This window comes from Panthera leo, chromosome B3 (genome assembly GCF_018350215.1).
Source record: "Panthera leo isolate Ple1 chromosome B3, P.leo_Ple1_pat1.1, whole genome shotgun sequence".
In the NCBI taxonomy this organism is placed as follows: domain Eukaryota; kingdom Metazoa; phylum Chordata; class Mammalia; order Carnivora; family Felidae; genus Panthera; species Panthera leo.
Genome location: NC_056684.1, coordinates 38,124,777 through 38,148,826, shown reverse-complemented (window position 1 = coordinate 38,148,826; position 24,050 = coordinate 38,124,777). Strand labels below are relative to the sequence as shown.

Sequence of the window (24,050 nt, the reverse complement as noted above, 5' to 3'; positions counted from 1 at the left end):
CAGATCGCTGTGTCCTGTGCTATCTTTCTTGTTATCTTGTTTCCTCAATGGTCATTGTCACATGAGAAAGTACTTCCTCTGTGGGCTTCCCTTCACAGAGACCTTTGGGCATAGATAAATTCATAAACCGTGTTGCATGAATGAAACCATTTCTGTTAAGAGCTGGGCTCTTGTGGAAAGCTGCCTCTGAGGAGCACCTGATCCCCTCCCCATGTGCCTGGGAGCCTTTTATCAGTCTCCTGAGGCCTGATTCTTCCTTCTCTTTTAGCCCTGCTGCCTGCTTCTCATTGGAGAGTTGCTGGGGGAGGACAGATGGCATGGCATCCCACGTGCGGTCTTCTTTGAGAGTTTGATTTTTGTGGGATGTCCCAGTGACTGTTTATCCTGATCTGCTTGCTGGTCTCCCCCAGGGGTCTCTCTGGCAAGCTGCCCACAGTACCATCTCACCCACCCAAGCCCTTTGCTCAGGACCCCAGAGAGTAAGCCCTGGCCTGGAGTTTTTGTCTCAGCTCTGCTGTTGGACCTTGGGCAAAGCTACTTGGTTTCTTTGCTCCTCAGTTTGCTCTTCTGAAAACCAAAGGGTTGGCAGAGGTCCTTTGGAAATTCCTGCCATCCCTGTCCTTCCCCTGCTGTCTACAGGGAGGGAAGTACCACCTCTTTCCTGCAGTAGGACCTCAGGCTGGAGGCGCAGGCTGGGCAAGGTCACAGTGTCCCTCCGTGCCACAGGGGAGACCCTGGACCCTGACCTGTAAGCTGTGAGTGCAGGGCACTGAGAAGCTTCTGGCATGTAAGGTAAGCAGAACCCCTTCGGGAAGCAAGGGGTATTATTCAGCCTTGTGGAATGCTGAGGCATGGCTGAGCTTGGGCAGGGCTCTTGAGAGGCTTGTGGCTGAATTTCATGGCCGTGAAGAATGGCTACTGTATATACCAGTGATAAATATTAGTCACCCTGGCAGCTGAAGGAGGTTCCTGTGCTGCATTTTTGACACTTCCAGAAAAGGGAAAGCCTTTCTCTCTGATGGGACACAAGAGGGAAAAACAGGAATGTGTCATCTGGGCTCAGGTGCCAAGAAATTCTCTTACCCTGATGGCCTGGCTGGAGAGCCCATGGGATTCTCAACCACCAGTGACCCATCTCTGCGTGAAGCTGCATACAGGGCCTGTTCATGCCCCTGTCGACATGTCTGCTGGGCCACCTCTCCAGGCCTTGCTTGGGCATGTCCCAAATCTAAGTGTTGATCTGCCCTGCTCATCCCTGCCATCTGCCCAGCCTCCACTTCCTCAGTGAAAGTCCCACCATCCACTGAGGTGCCTGAGCCGGATTTGGGGAGGTCCTCCCTGTCACTGTCTTCCCTCTCTGGCCAGCCATCCTGTCCATCACCAAGCCCTGGTGGTTGTACCTCCAGAATATCTATATCCGTTGGCTCCCCCATCTTGACTGTGGCTGCCTCATCCAAATCAGGGGATCTCTGGCCTAATTTCCTCCTAACTGGTCTCTCTGCCTATACTGGCAACCAGAGTGATCTCTATAAAATGTACATCCTATTATCTTGTACATCTGCTAAAAATCATTCAGGGACTTCCTGTTGTCTTGAGGGTAAGGATCTGAATCCCTAATGAGGCTGTGGGTCTGGCCTGACCTGCCTGTCCAGCTTCCACCTCTAGCTGGGCGTTCAGCCCCACTCTGGCCTTTTTACATTTCCTTCCTCAGGGCCTTTGCACATGCTGTTCCTTCTGCCTGGAATGCTCTTCTCCACAGTTTTCGGCTGATGTGAGTCAGGTCTCAGCTTAACTATTATCTCCTAAGAGAGCCCTCACTGTCCCCCTGCTGCCCCCATTTAAACTTTATCTCTTGATATACTCTCTTTTAGCACCCTATTCCTTTCCCTTGTAGATCTTATCCCAGCTTATGGTTCTAAATCTGTGTGGTTATCTGTCTACTGTCTGTCTTCTCCTGGAGGGCAGGGACCATCTCTTTTGTTCTCTACCATGCCCAGGGCCCAGGACTGAGGAGTACAGTAAATATTTGTAGGCATGAATTGTATGTGGAGGATGTGTCCGCTTGTGCTGCCATTGCTCAGGCACCTTGGTTCCCTCGGGGCCTGTCCCATACTCTCCAGGCCCCACTGAGTGGCCACTGAGCACCCTTTCTTCCTGGCATCACTCCTCTGGCATCAAAATATATCAGTCCCACATCTCCGTCTTTTGCAAGGTGACACTTCCTCTGATTACCTAATTCACACTTAGGTGTTAAAGGTGCTAATGACATAGTGTTTATAACCCCAGGGGATGCAAAATGATGGCATCGAAACCTATTCCCTGGTGGTTTAAGACTCTTCAGGAATATTCTGGTGAGCCCAAGCAGAGGCTAGTCTCCTTGGCCAGGTTTGTAAGGCTTTGTCTGTACAATTTGGCTTCCGTGCCTACTCCTCCAGCCTCCAGTGCCCAGGCCTTAGTCATCTTCCTCCCCCACCCGAGGCCCAGGACAGGACCTGGTATGGGCAGGCCCTCTGTTAATGTTTACTACGTGGATTTGAAAGAAATAGATTTTAGTGACTCATGTGTCAAGGAAGCATTTGATGTAGTCCGACTTTGGGCCTTGGATGCCAGAGGAATGACAAATGGTGGGAACCTCAGGCACTGTGGCCATGGTAGTGCCAGGAGAGGGAGCTTTATTTGGGGAGAGGGGCGTGGCCACCCCATCACACCGTTTCAGCAACCTGCCCTCTGCACGGCGTGAGATTGATCAGCTCTTGCTTTCCAAGGTGCCGCAGAGGAGAGTCTTGTCACTGATGCAGTTTGTGGTCACCTGTGGGTTGAGGCCAACGAAGCAGCAAAAGGCTGAAAATCATCCCTCTTGGAGAGCGCTTTCCCGGGTCCCCTCCCACCCCTGTCAAGGTCATGTGGTTTGCGCACCCCAATCATTGCCTGAGCAGCTGTGTTCAGTGCACTGCCGGGGGGCGAGGGGAGTGGTGTCTCCTCGGAACCTACGCTCCCACCCCCAACCCACTTCACGTGTCCTGTGCCGTGTACCACCCAGACTCCCCTCACCTCCCCCATGTGGATGTGGCCTGAGAATGCAGGCAGAAAGGATGAGGCTTGGGTACAAAGAGGATGGTCATTGTTGAAAGTGAGTGGGTGATCTTGGCTTCGTTTTTGGAAGGGAGGATTATTGGGGGGCAAGAGGCTTCCAGGACACTGATGTCCGGTATGGAAAGTCACCTCCTCACCTGGATAACTGAGCCTCCCCTCCCACCCCCTTGGATCTGCTCTCCCCACGTGCCCAAGGTCATCATGCTCTGGCACCTCCCTACTTAGAAACCATCCATAGCTGCAGGTGCCTCGGGGACAACTCGGCCTGTCCCCTGAGGTCTGTCCCCTGAGGTCATCTCCCATCTCTCCCTCAGCCTTGCCCTCGGGGGCTTTGTAAAGAGTTTTCCCAGCCTGGCAGTTGAAGATTGTTAGGTTGCATGTTTGATGCAAACGATCAGGGTCCATGTGGACACTAATATCATCTGTGGAGTAAATAATTTCAAGTACAGTATTGGGGGAGGGTTCTTTGAAAATCATTGGAATTAAAAATGATCACTCTTTGCCCAAAACAGTCAAGAATCCCTCTTCTGACTTGAGTCCTGTCTATACCTTCCTCTCCCTGCCCCAGGCCACTTCTTCCCTCTTTGCTTTGCCTCATGCTGAGCCTGGAAGATTCCCACAGTCGCGCGAGCACACTGAGTTCTCAGCGGGCAGCATGATGTATAAAAATTCTGTGTTTCTGGGTCTGTCTTTTCAGTCCTAGACAGTAAGCCTCTTGAGAGCAGGAGCTCTGTGGGGCCGATCTCTGGGTCAAAGGCTGGCAGGGTGCTGGCGCCCAGGTCGCTCACTGCATGTTGCTCATCTGGACCACAGGGTGGTCTCTGCCTTGTGTGAGCTCTGTTCTCTGGACTGCAGGGGTTCTAAACCGAGCTCGGGGCCCTCATGTATGCCCTGTGGATTATGACTTAATATACTGAAAATAGACCCTTGAGTTTCATTTTCCTTTGAGAAGAACTAAAACTAGTGGACATGTAGAGATTTCACTGATTGGAGATAAAGGTAAAATTATAAAGATCAAAGCGATATTATTGTAATGAATGTTCCATAAGTCAAGGCACATTTGAAATAGATTTATTTTCCATGGGCTGGTCTGTGTCTCATCCCTGGATTCTCCTTGAAGGCAGAGGGAGTGGTCCTTATTCACCTTCATGTCCTCTGAGCCTAGCATGGTGCCTGATAGAGCAGCCACTTAAATACTTTTCAAATGAACACAGGGGGTGAATATGCACTTTGGAACTTTTGGTGCTTGGCAATGAGTAAGTTCCCATGGCTTGTTAACTTGCAAGACACCATTTCCATTGTAAATTCTCTGTGTGCGGGAAAGCTTGCCTGGACTGAGACCGGCTTGTAGTGGAGCTTTTGAAAAGCTGAGTCATTTTGCTCTCTTTGGGGCTGGGGGACCTTGTGTAAGTCACTGCGGTGCTCTGGGCCTCGTGATTGTCATCTGTCAAATGGGTGCAAGGTTGGCGTGTGGACCACGTGGCTTCTAAGAGTTTCTGTTCTCCTGCTGCTTCTCATTCTCAGATCCTCCTCCTTGACGATTGGATAGGGGCCTTGTCCCCAACATTCGCGCACAGAGCTGGAATTCTCCGTGGCCTCTTTGACTGCTTTCCAGTGGGTGGAATGCCTAGTTTCTCAGTAGCAGAGAGAAATGTTAATTTGGGGTTAGGAAAGCAAGCCAAGAGCCATCGAATAATTAAAACACACACGCACACAAAGAAAGAAAAGCGAGAGAGGGAGAAACACGCTTAATGGACAGGGGATGAGTAAAACCCAATGGCCTGAGAAAGCCCCAGTGCTGAACTTCACATGACCCCGCGTGCTGCCTGCAGTTGCGACACCCGCATGCCCCCTGCGTGCTGCCGGCCCCTCAGTGATGTCAGCAGGCCGTGGCCCCACAGGAAGCCGGGCTGCCATCTGCCTGGTGGAGCATGCAAAGCCAAGCCTGCTCTCGCTCCACGGCCCGGTTCCCTACCCACCCGTGTCTCTGGATAACAAGAAGCCCTAGCTCCCAGCCTAGTCGGAGTGGGAAAACCAACCCAGTGCTTCTCAGCAAACAAAACCCCACCCCACCGGTGATGTCCATGCCAGAAAGAGAGGACCAAGAGGGGTTTGGTGTTTTAGGGGCTCTCTGCCTGAAATCAGCAGATTTCCTCTAGGGATGATGCTACTGTGTGCCCTGGGAACTCGTCTAGGTCAGCAGTTAATGAATGGATTAGTTACCTCGTTCATTGCTTGGGTGTATATGTGTAAGACCCTGGAAGTAGAGGAATAAAGAAGATACTGTCACTACCCTTGGACTTCTGTTGGGGATAAGACTCATAAACATGTGGAGGTCTAAGAGCTCAAATCAAGGGGTATGCAAGGATAAATGGAGCACTCGAGTTACCACCTCTGCCGGGGGAGGCAAGGTCAGGAAATGCCCGGCTAGGTTTCCCATGACCCCAGCCTACAGCAGGAAATGTCCGAAGATTTGGACTTACAGGTTGGTGAGTTGTGCAGAACAAAGGGTATATATATAAACAGAATGAGATGGGGTGTGGTGGGGAGGGGGAGAGGGAGGATGCTGTCTCTGGCTGTCTCTTTCCCTGGGTCACAGTGCTGTTCTGAGACTTGGGAGGGAAGAGGGCCGTGTTTGTTATTGTTAGTTCAGCCCTTCTGCCTGTGGTTCATTGAGCATCAGCGTTGTACACACCCTGGTGGACTGTCTTTGCCCTCGCACTGCTATGGTCCAGAAGGAAACTACACTACAGTCATGGAAGCCTGATTAAGTAATTCTGTAATTGTGAGCTCTACATGATCAGCTGTTTTTTAAAAAAAAAATAAGTTTAATTTAGGAACAGTTGTAGAAAAATTGCAAATAACACCAAGTTCCCACGTACCCCTCACCCGGGTTTCCTTAATGTTAGGATCTCACATTACCATGGTACCTTTGTCAAAACTAAGAAACCAACATCAGTACGTTACTATGAACACAACTCCAGAGTTTGTTTAATCAAACTTCAAACTTTAAGAAAATGACCGCCTTTTTAGCAAATGGTTCATACTCCATAAAATTCACTTTTAAGATGTATAATTCAGTGGTTTTAGTGTGTTAAGAGTTGTACAACCGTCACTATGATTTGATTTTAGAATGTATTCATCACCCAGAAAGAAACTTCATACCCATCGTTAGCCACTGCCCATCTGCCTCCCCCAGCCCTGGAGACCTACATTCTATCTCTGTGGATTTGTCTCTTTTGGACACTTCTTATAAATGGAGTCCTATGATCTGTGGACTTTTCTTTTGTGACTGTAGTTTTTCACTTAAATAATGTTTTCAGGGTTCATTCGTGTTGTAGCATGGATCAGTACTTCATTAATTTTCATGGCCAAATAACATTTCATTGTCTGGATGTACATTTGTTTATCCATTCACTTTTTTAAAAATGTTTTTATTTATTTTTGACAGAGACAGAGCACGAGTTGGGGAGGGCAGAGAGAGGGGGAGACAGAATCTGAAGCAGGCTCCGGGCTCTGAGCTGTCAGCACAGAGCCCGATGTGGGGCTAGAACCCATGAACCATGAGATCATGACCTGAGCGAAAGTCTGATGCTCAACGTACTGAGCCACCCAGGCGCCCCTCCATTCACTTTTTTTTTTTTCTTTAAGTTTATTTACTTATTTTGAGAGTGAGAGAGAGCAGGGGAGGGGTGGACAGAGGGAGAGAGAATCCCAAGCAGGCTCTGCGCTGTCAGTACAGAACTCAACACGGGGCTTGAACTCCTGAACCTGTAAGATCATGACCCGAGCCGAAATCAAGAGTCGGACGAATGCTTAACTGACTGAGCCACCCAGGTGCCCCTATCCATTCACTTCTTCAATTGATGGACATTGGGGTCCTTTCCACTTTTTGGCTGTTCTGAATAATGCTACTGTGAACATTTGTGTATAAGTTTTTCCGTGGTCACATGTTTTCATTAGATGGATAGTAAATATCTAAGCATAGAATTGCTGTATAGCAAGAATTGATAATCTTGTGTTTAACTCTTTGAGGAACTGCCAAATTCTCTTACAAAGTGGCTGCACCGTATCACAGTCCCACCAGCAATGTATGAGGGGACTGATTGCTCCAAAACTTGTTATAGTCTGTCTCTTATTTTGGCTACCCTTTGGGCGGGTGTGAAATAGTATCTCATTGTGGTCCTGATTTGCATTTCCCTAATGGCTAATGATACTGCGTATCTCTTCATGTTCTATACTGGCCATTGTGTCTTTTTGAGAGAGATACCTCTTCAGATCTTTTGCCCGTTTTTTAATTGGGTTGTCTTTCTGTTGTTGTTAGTGTCCACCCATATTCTGGGCACAAGTTTCCTCATCAGATGGTTAGCAAATATTTTCTCCCATTCTGTGGGTTGTCTTCTCGCTTCCATGATGGCATCCTTTGAAGCACAAAAGTTCTTAATTCTGATGGAGCTCAGTTTATGTTTTTGTGTTTGGTGTCCTTTCTAAGAAGCCATTATCTAACTCAAGGTCACAAAAATCAGCTCCCTGCTTTCTTCTAAGATTTTTTTTTTTTAATCATTTTAGCTCTTATATTTAGGTCTTTAATGCATTTTGATTTAGTTTTTTGCATGTGCTATGAGGTAGGGGTCCAACTTTATTCTTTTGCATATGGATATCCAGTTGCTCAAGCACTATTGGAAAAGACTGGTCTTTCCCCACTGAATTGTCTGGCACCTTTGTTGAGAATCAGTGAGGGTTTATTTCTGGACTCTCAGTGCTAGTCTGTTGATCGTTGATCCATGTGTCTGTCTTTAGGCCAGTCGTGATTACTGAAGTTTTGTACTATTAGTCAACTGTTTCAATGTATTTTTCACAACCTACCTTGTTCCAAAAAAGAATGGGAAGTAACTCTGAGAAGTACAGTGAATTTAGAGGGATGGAGATAGATCAGGAAATTGGGGGAGAAAGGAGAAAGGGATAGGAAAATAAGATGAGATAAAGGTAATGTTAGGACCCAGTATTGCATACTATAGTCTTGTGAGATGTTAGATGTGGCCTGCAAATTTGGCTCTGAGCTTCCTAATAGCTAAAAGAAAGACAGAAATGTGACCTCTGCCAAGAGTAACATAAGTGTCCGTTAAGAATTAAAAAAAAAAAAAAGAAAAATTTCAGGGTGAAACCAAGTATTTTCAGCAACTGCCACACGAGAGAATTTCTCCTGTATGTCCTAGGAACAAGACCTTCTAAAGGACATAATTATTTCATTTGTGTTCGTTCTGCCCCTTTGGACTGATGGCTCCTTGAAGGTAAGAATTGCATCTTCTTTCCCTCACGCCTCCTCATAGTGCCTAGGACAGGACATGAAGGTGCTTTAAAAAAAGGTCTTGACTGAATTCTTTCTGAAATTCAGAATGTTTATTACATCCTTTGGTGACATCTCCCCCACCAGGTTGAGATTAGTTGGGACTCATTTGGAGGTAGAGAAGTGGCATTGGCTGGCTCCTGGCTGCATTTTAGAAGTTATTTCTTGCATCCTGCTCCTAGCAGTGGGTAAACTTTGGGTAAGGGAGATGGCAGTGACTTTGCAGAGAATGAAAGTGAGAAGACAACCCACAGAATGGGAGAAAATATTTGCTAACCAGGGAACTGCCAGCTCTGGTTATGCTTGGCACAGGGATGGCCCACCCAGACAGGCTCCCTCCCTGGGGGTGAGGAGTAAGCCACCTTTAACTGACTATATATGTTCTGTTGGATGGCTCTTGTAGGGTTCCTGGGGCGGGAATCCTAATGGGCAGTTTCTCCCCACAAACACCTTTACCGGTGTCTGAGAATCCAACTCAATTCTGATACTACGTGCCCAGAGACAGCATCAGATTCCACAGGTGAAGGGCTCAGTCCTACAAGGTTGCCTCCCTCCCCCCATTTCAGATGCCAGTCACAGGCCCCAGGATGTTGTTACCTGTGCTTCTGGCCAAGTGGCTATAGATTGGAGGTCCAAGGACCTCCTCCTTAGATTCTTTAATTTGCTAGAGTGGTTCACAGAACTCAGGGAAACACTTAGATTTACCAGTTTATTAAAGGATATGAATCAACAGCCAGATGAAGAGATATGTAGGGCGAGGTATAGGGAAAGGACACGGAAGCTCCCCCACCCCCTCAGGCCCACCATTCTCCCTAGTTGGTGGGTTTTTTTTTGTTTTTTTTTGTTTTTTTGGTTTTTATGGAAGCTTCCTTGCACACTCATGATTGACTAAGTCATTGGCCATTGGCTGATCCTACCTCCAGCCCCTCTCCCCTTCAGGGAGCTGGCAGGGGTAAGGAATGAAAGTTCCAATCCTCTAATCATGAGTTTCGTCCCCCAGGCAAAGTGCCCTTGGGTGGGGCCCACAAGTCACCTTTGTTAACTTAACGAAAGATTCCCTCATTGCTCCTATCACAGAAAAATCCAAGGGTTTCAGAAGCTGTGAGGCCAGAACCCTGGACAAAGACCAAATACAGATGAGAAATACATTCACGGTATCGCAGTGGCCCTCTCCATCCCATTCCCACCAAAGGGCTTTACTATTTTTCCGTAGAATCTGGGTTTTTTTGTTTGTTTGTTTGCTTTTAATCTGAACGCAGCCTCTAGGGAGGTTATCCTTAGTTCCCAATTTACAGATGGGGAAATGGAGGCTCAGATTTCATAAGGCACCCGCCCTAAGTCCTGCAATGGCATGCAAAGATGTGGCTCCAGCCCAGGGAATCCTGACTTTGACTTTGTTCCCTCTTTGTCCTTTTCTACCTGCTGGCCCCCAGCTTGTATCTAACTTAGGAGGTGGAGAGGCCAGCATTCTTTCTGACAGGTAGATGCAGCTTCCTTTAAAGTTGCATTTGCCTCCATGGGGGAGGCTGTCAACCAGTAGCACCCCTCGTCCCCCCACCCCCACCAGGATCACCTTCTGCACCATCGGCCCTGGGCGAGGAGCAACCTTGTAATGATATAATAATATGGATGTCTGATTACTGCCTATAGCTTGCAAAGAACACTTCACACCTGCCGTCTCATTTGAGTCTGGCCACAGCTTTGTGAAGAAGGCAGGGTGGGTGCTGTTAGCCCTGCTCTGCCCATAGGGGCACTGAGTTGCCCAGCGTCCCCAGGTGGCCAGGGTCAGAGGTGGGCTTAGAAGCCAGGTCTCTGACTCCTGTTCCGTTGCTCGGCCCCAGCCCTTGAGCAAATGTGTATCGAGTTGCCCCAATAAGCTTAGAATTCCTAGAACTCTAGCTGCCCTAAGTGTCTCCAGGAACACCTTAGCTCTTCATTATCTGCCTGATGAGACAAGAAGGAAGTCGTCTTTTCTCCCCAGAGGTGAAGTCTCACCCATACCTTTCTTTGTATCCCTCTAGCACCCAGCTGTGTTCTCAGAACAGAGCAGGTAGAATAGAGCCAAATGCAAACAGATGTGGCCTTCCTCCAGAATCTGCTGTGATGGAAATGTGATGCTTAACACCACCACCTTTTTCGAGATCATTCCCTTGCTGTTTCCATGTACTACTTTGGCATCCAAATCTGCGTGCTCAGAGCTGGGCTAGTTGTCAAAGAATCCAACAAGAAAAAGCCATGGTCTCCTTTGGGGTACTTTGGCCACAGTCTTGACCTTGTCCCTGACCCCAGCTGACAGACATGTCCTCTGAGCCACTATGGCCTCCGCAGTGATGTGGGGGTGGTGATGATGTCTGGTTAGCCTCCCTCTTGGAGTGATAGACTGAAGTAAGATTTAATGGCATGAACTCCTTCATCCGTTCATTCAGCATATTTTATTGGCAGCTCACATTTTGCCAGACTCTGGATCCAGTGGTAAACAGAGGCACCATCTGCCTCTAGACAAGACACTTGTGGTCTGGGGAGTCCAGTGGTCACAAATGTCACATTGCAGACTTTGAATGAGGACAGGGAGCCTGAGAGAGACCGGATTCTGTTTGGGGAGGGAGTGGTGGATCGGGAAGGCAACCCGGAGGAAATGACATTTGAGCCGAAGCCCAAGGGGTGAGTAGGCATCCCCAGGAGAAGAGGTGGCTGATGAGCAGACCGGAGAGAGGGAAAAGCAAATGGTGAAGCCCTGATGCGGGAGGAACAGTTAACAGAGGGAAGTCTACCTGGAGGATTATGGACACTGCTCTCTAGTATCTCCTATTGTTTATTTCAGCAGGTCTTTTTGGAGTAACTGCTAGGTACCAAGTTCATCGCCAGGTGCCTGCAGGCAGCTCCCAGGTAAATCAGGGCATGACGGTGGACGTGAGGGCCTCGAAGGCACAGCCCTGCTATGTGTACCTCCATATCCACAGTGCCTGGCACAGAGTGGGTGCAAATGTTGCCCTAGGATATAGATCTGTCCTGTGAGCCTTGCAAGGCAGCTTAGAAATCTTCCCTGCAGACTGTGTGGACTCAGGCAAGGGACCTAAGCTTTTGAATACTGGGTGGGTAACAGTAATACTACCTCCTGTGGGCATGTGGGCTTTGCTACAGTCATGACTGTGACATAGCCAGCAAGTGCCTGGCTGGAGAAGCACGTGGTAAAGGGGAGCTGATGTGGTTATTGTTGTTCTTCCTAACAGTCCCACGATTAGTCTTGAAAGTAAGTACCACGGGAAATCCGTGGAAGAGAGGTGGCTGGTGCTGGGAGCTGGATGGCCAGAGAGGAGGAGGGCTCTAGGTAGCGGCTCCTGAGCAGAATCAGGAGATCCCTGAGCAGCAGCAAATGAGGAAGACCTTTGATGACAAGGGTATCCATTGGGCATAGAGGAAATGGACACGTGTTCAGTGAGCTGGGCAGATGGCTTCACAACTCTGGGGAAACGACCCGGCCAGCTTTCTGCTTCATGGTCTTAGAAAAATCTTGTGACTGGAAATAATGGCATGTCCGATTTGGAAGGCAAAGGTCAGGAGGTGAGAAAGCACATAAATACGATGTTTATCTTGAAAAATGTTGTAAGTTGCTTGGAAATCCCCGTGCTTGCTTCTTCCGGGAGGCCTTCCTAGGGCATCCCACCCAGTTCTCCTGGGCCCTCCCACTCCACAGCACCTAAGCATGTACTGTGTGAATGTCTTTTCTCCCCTTTAGGAGGACGGTTGGTGCCTTGAGGTCTGGGGCCATGGCTGCTGTGTCTAGCAGAATAACCAGGAAGAGTAATAATCTGTTTTGAGCGCATACAGTTCATGGCAGTCTCACAGGCTGAACATTGCTGATAAGGATACAGGCTCAGACTTTTGGCCTCAAATCCGGATGCTTTCCCACCATACTGCTGACTCTGGGTTCTGCCCCCTAGGGACAGGGTGGCACAGCTTGGTTCGGTCAGACCTGGAAGGTGGGAGAGTGGCTGTCAGAACCAGGAGAGGCCTCAGACCTCCTAAGTCCAGTTCCTTCATTCTTAGAGGAGGAAGCCATATGCCCAAAGCAGAAATGGTGATGGTGAAGGGGGGCAGTCTTCATATCCAGGCCCCCCAAGTCCCTGCTTGGAGTGGATGTCCTCTTTTGATCATTAGGAAGCCACCTGGTCCCCAAGTGGAGTTTGGGCAGGTGGTGCCACGCATGAGACTCTGGTGGGTATGAGGATGTTGCCCTCCCTCCTGGGAACGCCCTGCCCCACAAGCTCATGTGAAAGAGATGTGGTTTCTCAAGCACTGATTTTCAGATTTTTAGAGAATTCTTGTTACCTTAGAAATGCCTGGGAATAGGATCAAATGGTAATGTTTTAGTGATACTATAGAAAGCAAATGATACTAAGTGCAACATGTAAATAATTTATAGTTAGAACTCCTTATTGAGAGGCTGAAATTCATTCTTTGAGCAGGCTTGTGGTGGGTGCTGAGCACAGGCCTGGCACAGGGCTGGGTGTCCTCTACATAATAGAGAGAGCCCAGCATGTACTGTCTTCCCGTGTGGGAATTACGGTGGGGGAACCCGGCGAGGAAGGGGTCTAGCCCAGCTGAGAGGGGACAGAGATATGCATGGAGCTTTCCACTTTAGAGCATTCCCTGCCAGGATTAGAATACAGCAAATCGAATGCATTTTCCACTAATAAGTGTCAGGTTTTTTTCACTTGATTTCCAGTGGTCTTCGATATTGCCAAGAAGGTAACACCCCGTCACTGAGTGAGGGTGGGACTGGGGCCGGCAAACTCAGGTCAAAAGGTAGGTCAGTTTTATACCAGGCTAGAATTTGGGGGAAAAAAATCCATTTGTCACAAAAATGGCCCAGAAGAGCTCTGCTTAGAAAATGCAGGTCTCTAGGAGGTTTTTCTCCAACATAGGATGCAAAACCAGGTAAGGCTTTGTGCTCTCTCAACATGATGTGGGGGTGCTGAGTCCTGAATACCTCAGAGGATAAAAATGCTGGTTTCCCAAGCCGTCTTTCAAGACCCACCCCAAATGCTGGCTTGTCAACGGTGCCTTCCTGGGGAGCCCCAGCCAGGTGAGGTCTGCCCTTTTTCTGAGATTCCAAAGCATTTCATCACTGTGTTCCCTTTGAGCCCGGGGACGTGCGTGTCCTGTTGTGCCTAGAACAGAGCCCTGCACGAAGGGGTCCTTATCAGATGCTGTGTACAGCAACAGGCATTTATGGAGCACCTGTTATGTATGACATAAAGCAGGCAGCTGGGTGGATGGGTGTGGGATTTCGAGGCAGAGGTCTGAGCCGAGATACACATTTGTGAGCCATCATGTAGATGAGGCCAGGCTGGGGCATGTGCATGAGAAACAGCCACATTGAGGGGATGGGGAGAGAGAAGAACACACGAGACGGTACACGGTGACACCGACGTGAACAGTGAATGTTGCTGAGAATCCAGGATGGTAAGGTGTGAAAAGCTCATGTTTTGGATTTTTAGCCCCGAGGGTGGTGGGCTGGGAACCGCAGCCTGAGGTGGAGTCCTGTAGTGAATGGGAGGTGAGCAGGTAGAAGCAGAAGGTCCAGATCACCCATGTGAGTGGCTCATCCATGGAGGAAGGGAGCCACAGAGGTGGGGGGCCTGAGTAAGAGATGACCTGGTGACGGGGGGAGCCTTCAATGCTTCGCGGGTCAGCTAGATGGAACTGTGCATGCAGCAGACACATAGAACCTGGCCGAGTTGTATCTGAGACTTGCCAAAGACGTCCATAAAATTCAAGCCAGCATGCTCTTGGGGGAATGGGGCAAATGGATTATTTTGTAAGAAGTTTATAGTCCAAAGGTAAAATTGCCCAGGAGAGGTTCTAAAAGTAAAAAGTCAAGGCGAGGTGGTATTATTAAAATGAAATAGCACAGGTCAGATTTTTCTAGTAATTTCAAAGGGCAAGACTTTGGATTTAGTAAGCCTCTTGCATCTCACTAGGAATTTTTTTTTTTTTTTAACTTTGTTGCTAAGCAAACTTTTTGCTTAGCATTGTCCAAGAGCCCCTGGAATACACTGGGTGCCTCATGGGGGAAAGAAAAAGTGTGGGGCAGACTTTGCCATGAGCTCCTTCGTGTAGTGGTGAGGAATGGAGGTAGCGAGGGTCTTCGACGGCCCAGCCATGGAGGAGTTGGACAGGTTCCATCTCTCCGGATCAGTACCTGAATGATTATGGAAACTCCTCTATGTATCAAACTCACATTGAAGGTGTAAGGCGTGGCCTCTGTCCTGGTGACATTAGTAGCTAAGGGGAGGCCTGGCAGAAATGTTCATGTTTAGGATGCTTTCACATCACAGGGATAAGACTAGTATCTGCCACAGGGGGGGTGTAGAGAGGGCAGAAGGGCTGGGAAGGAAGCAGAATGGAGTTGTTCGGGAATCCAGCATGGAGAAGATGGGATTCCAGGGGTACCACTTGGTCTTATCGGAAGGAGTCAGGCTGGGAAAGTTTAAGTGGATCCGTTAGGCTTTGTAGCAGCTTTGGGACTTGAACTCAGACCTCCCTTTAGAAAAAGTGCATTTTGTTCTTGTCAGAGGGCCTTGAACCTCCACCTGATATGTTGGGCCTCCACCTGGCATGTTTTCAGGCAGGACGTGATGGTATCTGTACTGTAATCAATATTGTTGAAGAGCTTTCGTGCCTCAGTCTGTGCAGAGAGGCTGTGCTGTTTCCTGCAGCCCAGCCCCCCCCTCCGGGTCCTGGCCGAGGGGTGGGAGGGCAGCTCGCCGGCCAGCCCCACTGAGTCACTCTCTGGCCTGGAGCCCGGTGGGGATTTCCACGCGGCCCGTGTTGTCTTCTCCTCGTTTCCTGTCGGTCTGTGACGCAGGCTAGCTGCCAGCAAGTGCTGGGGGGCACTCCTGCCCCGGGCTGCTGCCAGCTGCCTTATGACCCTAGTTAGGCTCCGGGGGCAACTTTCTCCCACTGTGAATGTGTCCCTGCCAGGGTGTGCCTGCTGTCTCCATTCTGCTCGGTGGGCAGCTCCCTGGAGGCCCTGGGGAGGCTAGAGCTGGGGGGAGGGGTAGCCACCCATTAGGATGGATGGTTTTGTTGAGGGGTGAAAGCTTGCTTATGGGGCAGTTTGTCCTGGGTGCTTAGGGTTATAAAAACCCAGCTTGGCCTAAAACGGCTCTCTCTTTTATCTGCTGACAACATTTGTAAGTAAAATAGCAGACTTTTAGCCATTTAGTTTATGCACTTAAAGGAATGATTCCAATAGAATATCTGATCTCTTCAGGTCTAAAATGTCTATGTATCTGTCAGTTTCTAGTGCCCTCATGTCTTGATGCGAGGATATTCTGCTTAACCAAAAAATCCTCACCTCTTCATGCATTTTCCTCTGGGACTTACTGTGCAAAGCAGTTTATAAATGTTATCCTCCTAGTACTTATCACTACAGTAGAAGGCTATGTTAGGTAATACTGTGGCCCCTGCCCACACGTGGCTGTTTAAATTTCAGTTAAAATTAAAATGGACAATCCAGTTCCTCAGTCACAGCAGCCACACTTCAGATCCTCAGTAACCACGTGGTGTTAGTGGCTACCACGTTAGCCAACGTAGAAGAGGTCATTTTCATCATGACAGAAAATTCTAGCACTCGTCTAAGGTCTGAACTTTATAGATGAAGACGTGGAGTCCCACAGAGGTTAAATTGGCTTGTCCACTTATAGCCAGTAAATGGAGGAGTTAGAGTTGAAACCCAGATCTGCCTTATTCCAGAGTCCATCCATCCATCCATTCATTCATTCATCTATCTATTAAAGCACATTTGTGATTAATATTTCACTGGATTCATATAGCAGTCTTTTGTCTAATGACCAAATGAGAGCTTTTTCACTTTGCAAATAAACTAAAGGTTATGCTCTTTTTTTTTTTTTTTCTTTTTTCTTTCTTAGAAAAGAGAAATTGGTCTGTAGGCCTTAGGGGCTCTTCAAGTAGCCTGGAGGGTGCAGTTATGGGTGTGTTCTTCTGCCCTTTTCCCAGACCTCATCCAGTTGGGGGTGGCTGGTTTCTGTTGGTGTCCTCACCAGGGACTGAGAGTGAGTAAGCCAGCACTGCTTGCCTCACGGTAATCCTTTGGCCAATTTCCTGTTGGAGGATTTATGGATGTTGGTGATCTCTTAGGGTGAGGGGGTGCCTTTTGTTAAAGCCAAAAGGGGTCTCAGGAAATCTATACTAATTTTGTAGCCAGAAATACTGAGTTCCAGAGAAGGGAGGGGACTTTTGGGGGTCATGCAGGTAGCTAGGATTCTTGAACTTGTTTTCAAGCAGGATTTAGCTGATAATCTTAAGTAATCACTTCATGGGCAGGGAGAGTTTTTCATGGAGAGAAAAACACTGCAGTGATGTTTATGTGGCCTGAGACCATTCCATAGGGTGGAAAAGCACAGGGCTTTGGGGTTGTATAGACCAGTATTCAAATCCTGACCCCACCATTTGGAGATCATGGTACTCCAGCAAATACTTAAACTTCCTGAGTCTCCATTTCCTCATCTGTAAAATAGAGATGAAATAACTCACTGGATTTTTTTTAAGGTTAAATTGCAACATGTGTAAGAGGTTTACCCTTCCTGGCATCTTGTAAATGCTACTTAAATGGTAGCGATTAGCGTTATGATGGTACCATCTCCTCCTAGTATTCTAATCTTCTAGCTTGGTGTCCCACACATAAGGCACTCTGACCTATGGGACACCAAGAAGTTGGGAAACAGGAGAAACTTATTTTGAAATTATCTTTTAATTATATTTCTCAATGATACGCTCAGTGTTTTTCTGCAGCCCTCAGATGTCTTTTCAGGTGGAGGACCTCAAAATTTAAAGTGATAGCTCCAACTGCTAATCTGGAAAATATAACCTATACTTCCCAGGGTATCCAGAAAGTCTAGAAACAGAAGGAAAATGGCGTATTCTGTTTACCAACTCTTTAGAGACCCTGCAGACTAAGACTGACACAAATCCCTGGAAAATAGGTTGATTTTATTTTAAGGCTTTTGTTCCTTTGGAAGAAGAAATTGCTGGTGGCTGTCCTGGGGTGTCTCGGCAACCCAGCTGACCATCCACCTCTGCGGCTCACACAGCTTGCTGACCTCCACCGTGAGAATTCCCTTCATAATCTGGGCCTGAGGGGCTGGTGGGATCCTTTTTTTTCTTTAGAAGAACAATCTACTATCTTTGGAGAAATGGACTTGAGAGAGGAAAGTAGACAAATACTCCCTGGAAATATTATCATAGGCAATTAGAAAAAGAAGAGCATGTTTCTAATTCTCTTTGGGTAATGGGAATATTCATAAATCAGAGTGCCTCATCAGTCGGTATCACAGTTGATCAGGGCTTTACTTGTGACCGTGTTTGAATAGAAACTAAACATGGCTGTAGGTGAAGTTTCAGCTTTTATTAAAACAATTTTTTAATGTTTATTCAGGTTTGAGAGCAAGAGAGAGATAGAGCATGAGTGGGGGAGGGGCAGAGAGAGGGAAACACAGAATCCAAAGCAGGCTCCAGGCTCCAAGCTGTCAGCAGAGCAATGACGTGGGGTTCGATCTCGCGAACCGCAAGATCATGACCTTAGCCGAAGTCGGATGCCCAACCGACTGAGCCATCCAGGCTCCCTGAAGTTTCAGCTTTTACTTTTAGCTTTCAAAGGTATTTTTCTAGGTTGTGGCCTTAGAGCCCCTTGAAAAACCTCCCAGTGGGGTGCCCAAGTGCAGATGGAAGGAAAGATGTGACATGGGGTCAGACAGGGGGAGGCTGGTAGCCAGAAGATGGCCCTGATTGTGCTGAATTTACCTGGGAGCTGGGCCTGCCCTTTCTGATTCAGAAACCTTACTTTGTTAGGCCTGGAGTCAGACCTGCTGGCTCCCACTAACCTGTAAGAAGCTGAAGCACAAATCAAGCCACTAGTTTATTTGTTGAAAAGTATAACCACTGTGGGGTTATAACCAGGGCGTGTTCTCCTTGTGGGCACCCCACCCAGGAAGCCAAGTGGTCAGAGGCGTGGGTGGATCAGGATTGGGATTGGGGGTGGGGAGAGCCCTGGGAAGCAAGTGCCAGGGGCCCTACTGGCCAGGCAATGCCTGCGTGCAGGGCAGGGCCTGTTCCTGCTGGACAGGCTCGTTTGGCCATGCTTGGGGCTGCCCCTGCACCTCCCAGCCTTGTGCTTTCTGACCATCTGCCTTCTTTAGGGATTGAGACCTGCTGAGGTCAGGTACAGAGAGCCTCTCTGGGGGGATGTTGCTCATCTCTGCTTAGATCCATGCTGGTTTCTAGTGGGATTACCCTGCAAGGCATTTGCTTTTCATTTTCCGCAGTCCCAATGAATGCATGAACCCCTGCCCTCACTGTGACTGCCCAAGCCAGAAATCAGCCCTGTGACCTGGCCTCTTGTAGCCCAGCATAGATTAAGGCCACAGGGACAGGATGATCTGAATTAACCGCTTTTTCGTCTTCCTGGGGCCTTTGCACAACAGAGACATCTGTGATGGCATGCATCCAGAGTGCGTGGTATTTATTTTTGATTTGAAATATGAAAAGCATTTTTTTTTTTTTTTTTTTTAAGACAACTGACTCTCTGAGTCATGCCCAGGGGAGCAAACAGCCTGAAATGTGAGCTGGTGCTTGCTGGATAACAGGAGAGGCTGCTGCTGACTTAACTAGCGCTGGGGTTAGGTCACTGCTGGATGAAGTGCACTGACCAAAAGAGCAACATGTGGGCTAGAGCCGCGGGCCGTGGGGTAATTTCTCGCAGCCGCTCGCCTAACCAGGAACCCCACACGCTGGGTTCCCACAGGATGGGCCGGCTGCTTGGAAACCCACACGCGGGCCCATGTTGAGCAATCGCGCTTGAGTAAGAGTTATCTTATTTGGCTCAGTGGGTTATGTGTGGGGGTGTTTGTCGCTGAGCAGCTGTACATTTGACAGGAGCCCCTGGGTCTCCTAGGGGGTTGCTTGGCGGTGGTCTCCTGCGTCCTCTCTTACCAGTAGTATGATTTAAGAATACACGTAACTCCCACGTGTGCGGCCCTTTACAGTTTGCCTTCCCAGCTGCCTTTGTTTCTCAGTGCCATCCTGCCAGGTGGTCCGCACCAATGTTATGATACCCTTTTAAGATCAAGGCATGCGTTGCTGTTCCTGTCCTCTGTGGCTCCATGTGGCAGATCAAGGCCAGAGCCCTGTGCCTAGACCCAAGGCTGTCGGGGCTCCAGGGCCACCCCTTCTCCCAGCCCTCTAATAAAGATGTGGGTTTCCTGGCTTCTCCCTCCACTGCTAATGGAACCCCTGGGGTACCTTATGGGAATATGTATTTTAAACGTGATTTGGGGCGCCTGGGTGGCTCAGTTAGGTGTCCGACTCTTGGTTTCAGCTCAGGTCCTGACCTCCCGGTTTGTGAATTTGAGCCCCATGTTGGGCTCCACACTGTGGAGCCTGCTTGGGATTCTCTGTCTCTGTCTCTCTCTCTATCTGCCTCTGTCTCTCTCTCTCTCTCTCTCTCTGCCTCTGACTCTCAAAAAAAAAAAAAAAAAGTACTTCAAGGTGATTCTTAAGGACCTTCATGCTAACGTGGCCCAGTGATTGGCACTGCTTAAACCTCCTAACTCCGGCATTAAATCTGTATGACCTCCTAGAATTTTCTTAAATTTTATGTTGTGTGTTTAGGGACAGTCTCCTTGTATGGAATGCCCACTCCCCAAGGACAGGGACCTTCCCTGTCCTGTCTATGGCTGTATCCCCATGTCCTCTGTCCCGGTGCCTGGGACAGAGCCTGGCACACAGTAGGCCCTCAGTAAATACTTGGTGGGCGAATGAGTATTTTCCTCAGCTTCATGGTTTGTATGGGAGAGTGGACAATGGAATCTCGTGGGGCTGGGTCAACTCTCCTCCTGGCTAGGGTTGTGCCATTTGTACGGCTTTGCTGAGGGTCCGTTAGCTCATCTGAGGAATGGGGGGCAGTGTGCCTCCTTTCCCGCTTCGTGGTGAGGGGGAGATGAACACTGCCCAAACAGGTGCACATGCTCAGGGTGTCCCCGCACAGGGTAGCGGGGGCAGGAGCAGGAGCAGACCGAGGGCTGCAACTCCCTGGTGTCTTGGCAGGAGCAGCAGGGTCATCCCGGTGGTCAGTTTTTCCACTGCCATCAAACAAGATCCATTTAGCTCGCAGACAGACAAGGTGTAGGGCTGGACTCTGTGCCCTGGGCTGAACGCTGGCCACCTCGGGCCTTCAAATCAAGACCAGACACCAGCATAAACCCAGGTGGCTCCAACTTAAAGCCAGGCTCATGAATGCATGAGTAAATATTTACCCTGTCTGAGGTCGAATGTGAACTGTCTACCAGGCGTTTTGTTTTTCTCTTTCTCCTCCCTCTCTGCCTGCTGTCCCCCCATCCCCTGCCCCCTTTTTAAAAAAAGGAAGCCGAGAGGTTGAGAGGTTAAGTGACTGGCTTGACACAGCCATCCATCGGAATGTCTTGTCTGAACCCTGCTCCTCATGCAGGTGCGTCCTCCTCCTTGAAGCCTTCCCAGATTCACTGGCCCACGCTGGCCTTTCCCTTCGCCAAGCTCGACCAGCACACAACATTCTCACTGTGATGGCACAGGTTAGCCAAAAGAAAGGACTGTTCAAGTCGGTACTTGTTTGGTGGGTAGTTGTGTGTAGATCTTGCACAGCCCTCTTATTTTTCCTGTCCTTTGTACACCCTCTTGGGAGTTCCTCAAGACATACGCTGTCTGTGTGTTCTTTTCCTTTATGGGTTCGAGTGCATATGCCCATCTCCTCACCCGCTCATCCAGCAACACATCCTGACGGTCAGCCTGTCTGGTGTCTGGCTCAGGGCCTTTCCCCACAGGCTAAAGAAGCCTGTGCGTAGTCCCGAGTGGACATCCAGAGCCCAGAGGACCGTGTGGGCTGGAGGTGGCAGGGAGGTGGTTTTAATGGGGTCCGGAGGAGTTGAGTTTCTGCACCTCAGGAATGCTCAGTGTTACTAACGAGTTCCTCTGAGGAAAAAAACAAAACAAACAAACAAAACAACCTTATCAGGCCCTTTGCTGTTCACCGGTTCGTTATGTCCGCAGGTTCCCACCTGTACCCTGGCCAGGAAGTTCCCAGGCAGGTAACAAAACAGAATCACCTTCCCTACCACTCGGGCTTTTTAAAAATGTGACTAATTCTGAGCTAACCGAGCCTCGGCCAGACATGGACATGGTTATACACGGACTCCATTGGGTGGTGTGTCATTTCTGACTTGCTGGGAAATCCTTTGGCGGTGGGGTGGGGATGGGAAGCAGGGAGCCACTGGACTGGAGTTCTTCTGGGATGTGTATGGTTTTGAGGCCTCACACGGACAAGGAGTGTGGATTATGTGCTTGTCTCATGGACAACAGAGAAGAGCCTGGACTTAGGGTTCAGCTCCCAACTGACCCTGACCTTTCAGTGGCCTGGGGCAAATCACTCAACCTTTCTGAGCCTCTGTTTCCTTCCCTGTAAAATATGGAGAGTAAAGCTTACTGCATGGGTTCTCAGAAGAATTAAATGAGCCAATATGTTTTTTCATACATGGACGTGGTTCCTGGTGCATAGTGGCCACGTGGTCATTTCTAAAATCTTACAGATCCCCAAGAGTATTTCAGTGTGCACTGTATATTAGGTACTGTGAGGGAAAAAAGGAGCTACCAGGGGTCCTTTCTCTAGAGGGAATCAGTCTTTGTGGGGAGAGAAGAACATCTATAACAATAACTATTGATTATTGCCCTAGATGAGTGCCGTGTTATAGAAATATTAATCATGCTACATAAGCAATTTGAAATCTTCTTATAGCTATGTTAAAATGTAAAAAGAAAAAGGTTAAATTAATTTTCAATTGTATTTTAACACAGTATATGAAAAATCCTTCACTCGGCATGTACTTGATATAAAATTTGTTAATGAACTACTTTATTTTTTTTTTTTTTTTTAGATTAAAAAAAATTTTTTTTAATGTTTGTTTATTTTTGAGAGATACAGAGCATGAGCAGGAGAGGAGCAGAGAGAGAGGGAGACACAGGCTCCAGGCTCTGAGCTGTCAGCACAGAGCCCGACGTGGGGCTTGAACCCACAAGCTGTGAGATCATGACCTGAGCCAAAGTCAGACGCTTAACCCGACTGAGCCACCCAGGTGCCCCCTACCTCATGTTCTTTTTTAAAGCCATACTAAGTCTTTGACATTAATGTGTTCTCCACACTTGGCGCACATCTCATTTTGGACTGTCCATATTTCAAGTGTTCAGTAGCCACATGTGGCTGACAGCTGCCCTAATGGATGGCACAGCTCTAGGGTTTGTTAGGTCAGCTAATGTCACCTGCACTTTGGAGGAAAAAGGTGCACTCACAGCAGCTGTGACTTGATTGGTTCCATGGCCAGTGAGGGAGCAGAGGGGGGCTGTAGCTCAGGTCTTCTCTCCACTGAGGACCAGGGGGCCTTGCATTGGCTGAGTGTCTGCTGTGTCCCAGGTCCCGTGCTGGACACGCTACCTTTGTTATGCCATTTAAACCTCACAGCAGCCTTGGGAGGTAGGTATCAGAAACGTTTTACAAACAAGGAAACAGGTGCAGACGGGCCAAGCAACTTCCCCAAGGTCACAGTCAGAGGCGGAGCTGGAATTTGGGCCTGCTGACTTAAGAGCCTTCCACTCACCTAGCCTCTTTTCCCTGCACAGAGAACGGAGAACTTGCACACTGTGTAGCATTGGGGATGAGTACTCCAGGGCACAAGAGGGTCCCTGGCACATGAGCGCCAGGGCACAAGAGGGGCCCCGTGGCTGGCCTGTTCCAACAGGGGCTTCGGGATGTCCATTCACAAGGCCTGGGCCTGCTTTGCTTGAGGTGATATGCGTGTGTCAAAGCAGCATTCTGTCTAATACAGGTTCCATCGGAAAGGCACCCTATGCAGACATTGGGAGGCGGGGCTGGTGATAGCTAGTGGGTGTGTGTGGTAGGTGTGGGGAGCTGGTGATGGGCAGCCATGGCAGAGGCCTGGGAGCCGGAGCCCTGCTCCCCCTACCAGCTGGAAACGCCACGCATTTCAAGAGCCTTGAAGCAGCTGAGAGTTTCTGCCTGGGGAGCTCCCAAGAATTCAGGGAGGCTGGTGTTGAGCAAGTTCTTGAATGCGTGTATGACCTCCTGCAGTTACACACTCGCTCATTTAGGAAATACTGACTGAGTACGTGCTTTAAGCAAGAATTATTGGGTGTTATCTTGACCCTGCATACGATACTCTGTGTATCTCTGAGGATGGTTGTCAGAATGGTGAGGCCTCGCCGCAGCCCTTGGAGGTACTCACGCTACCCCCCACTCCAGTGTAGGAGGCTGAGGCTTGGAGTGAAGGTCTCTATCAAGAGGTTGAATGGCTGCTGAATGGAAGATCTAAGCCCTCAGAACTAAGGGGTTTTGATTCACTTGTCCGTCTGTCTGTCTGTCTGTCTATCTAGCCAGCAGTCCGTCGTTGAGCTCTTTCTATTTGCCAGGCATTGAGCTACAGTCTCCAATTTTTGGTTTTTTAATGTACTTGTTTTATTTTCAAGTGCAGTCACAGCGACTGGA

At 48.8% G+C, this 24,050-nt stretch overlaps 1 protein-coding gene across 5 annotated transcripts in view; it reads left to right on the top strand.

Moving 5' to 3' along the window:
• The window catches only part of SMAD3 (SMAD family member 3), a 119,993-nt gene that overhangs the window by 38,049 nt on the left and 57,894 nt on the right, over positions 1 to 24,050 (top strand). Inside the window, exon 1 of one of the 5 annotated variants that reach the window (XM_042941644.1) lies at positions 13,887 to 13,906. The exons of the other annotated variants lie outside the window; for them this stretch is intronic. The gene's annotated coding sequence lies outside the window, so the exon portion shown is untranslated. Of the gene's footprint in view, positions 1 to 13,886; positions 13,907 to 24,050 lie in introns of those variants that run through there. 5 annotated transcript variants of the gene reach the window in all.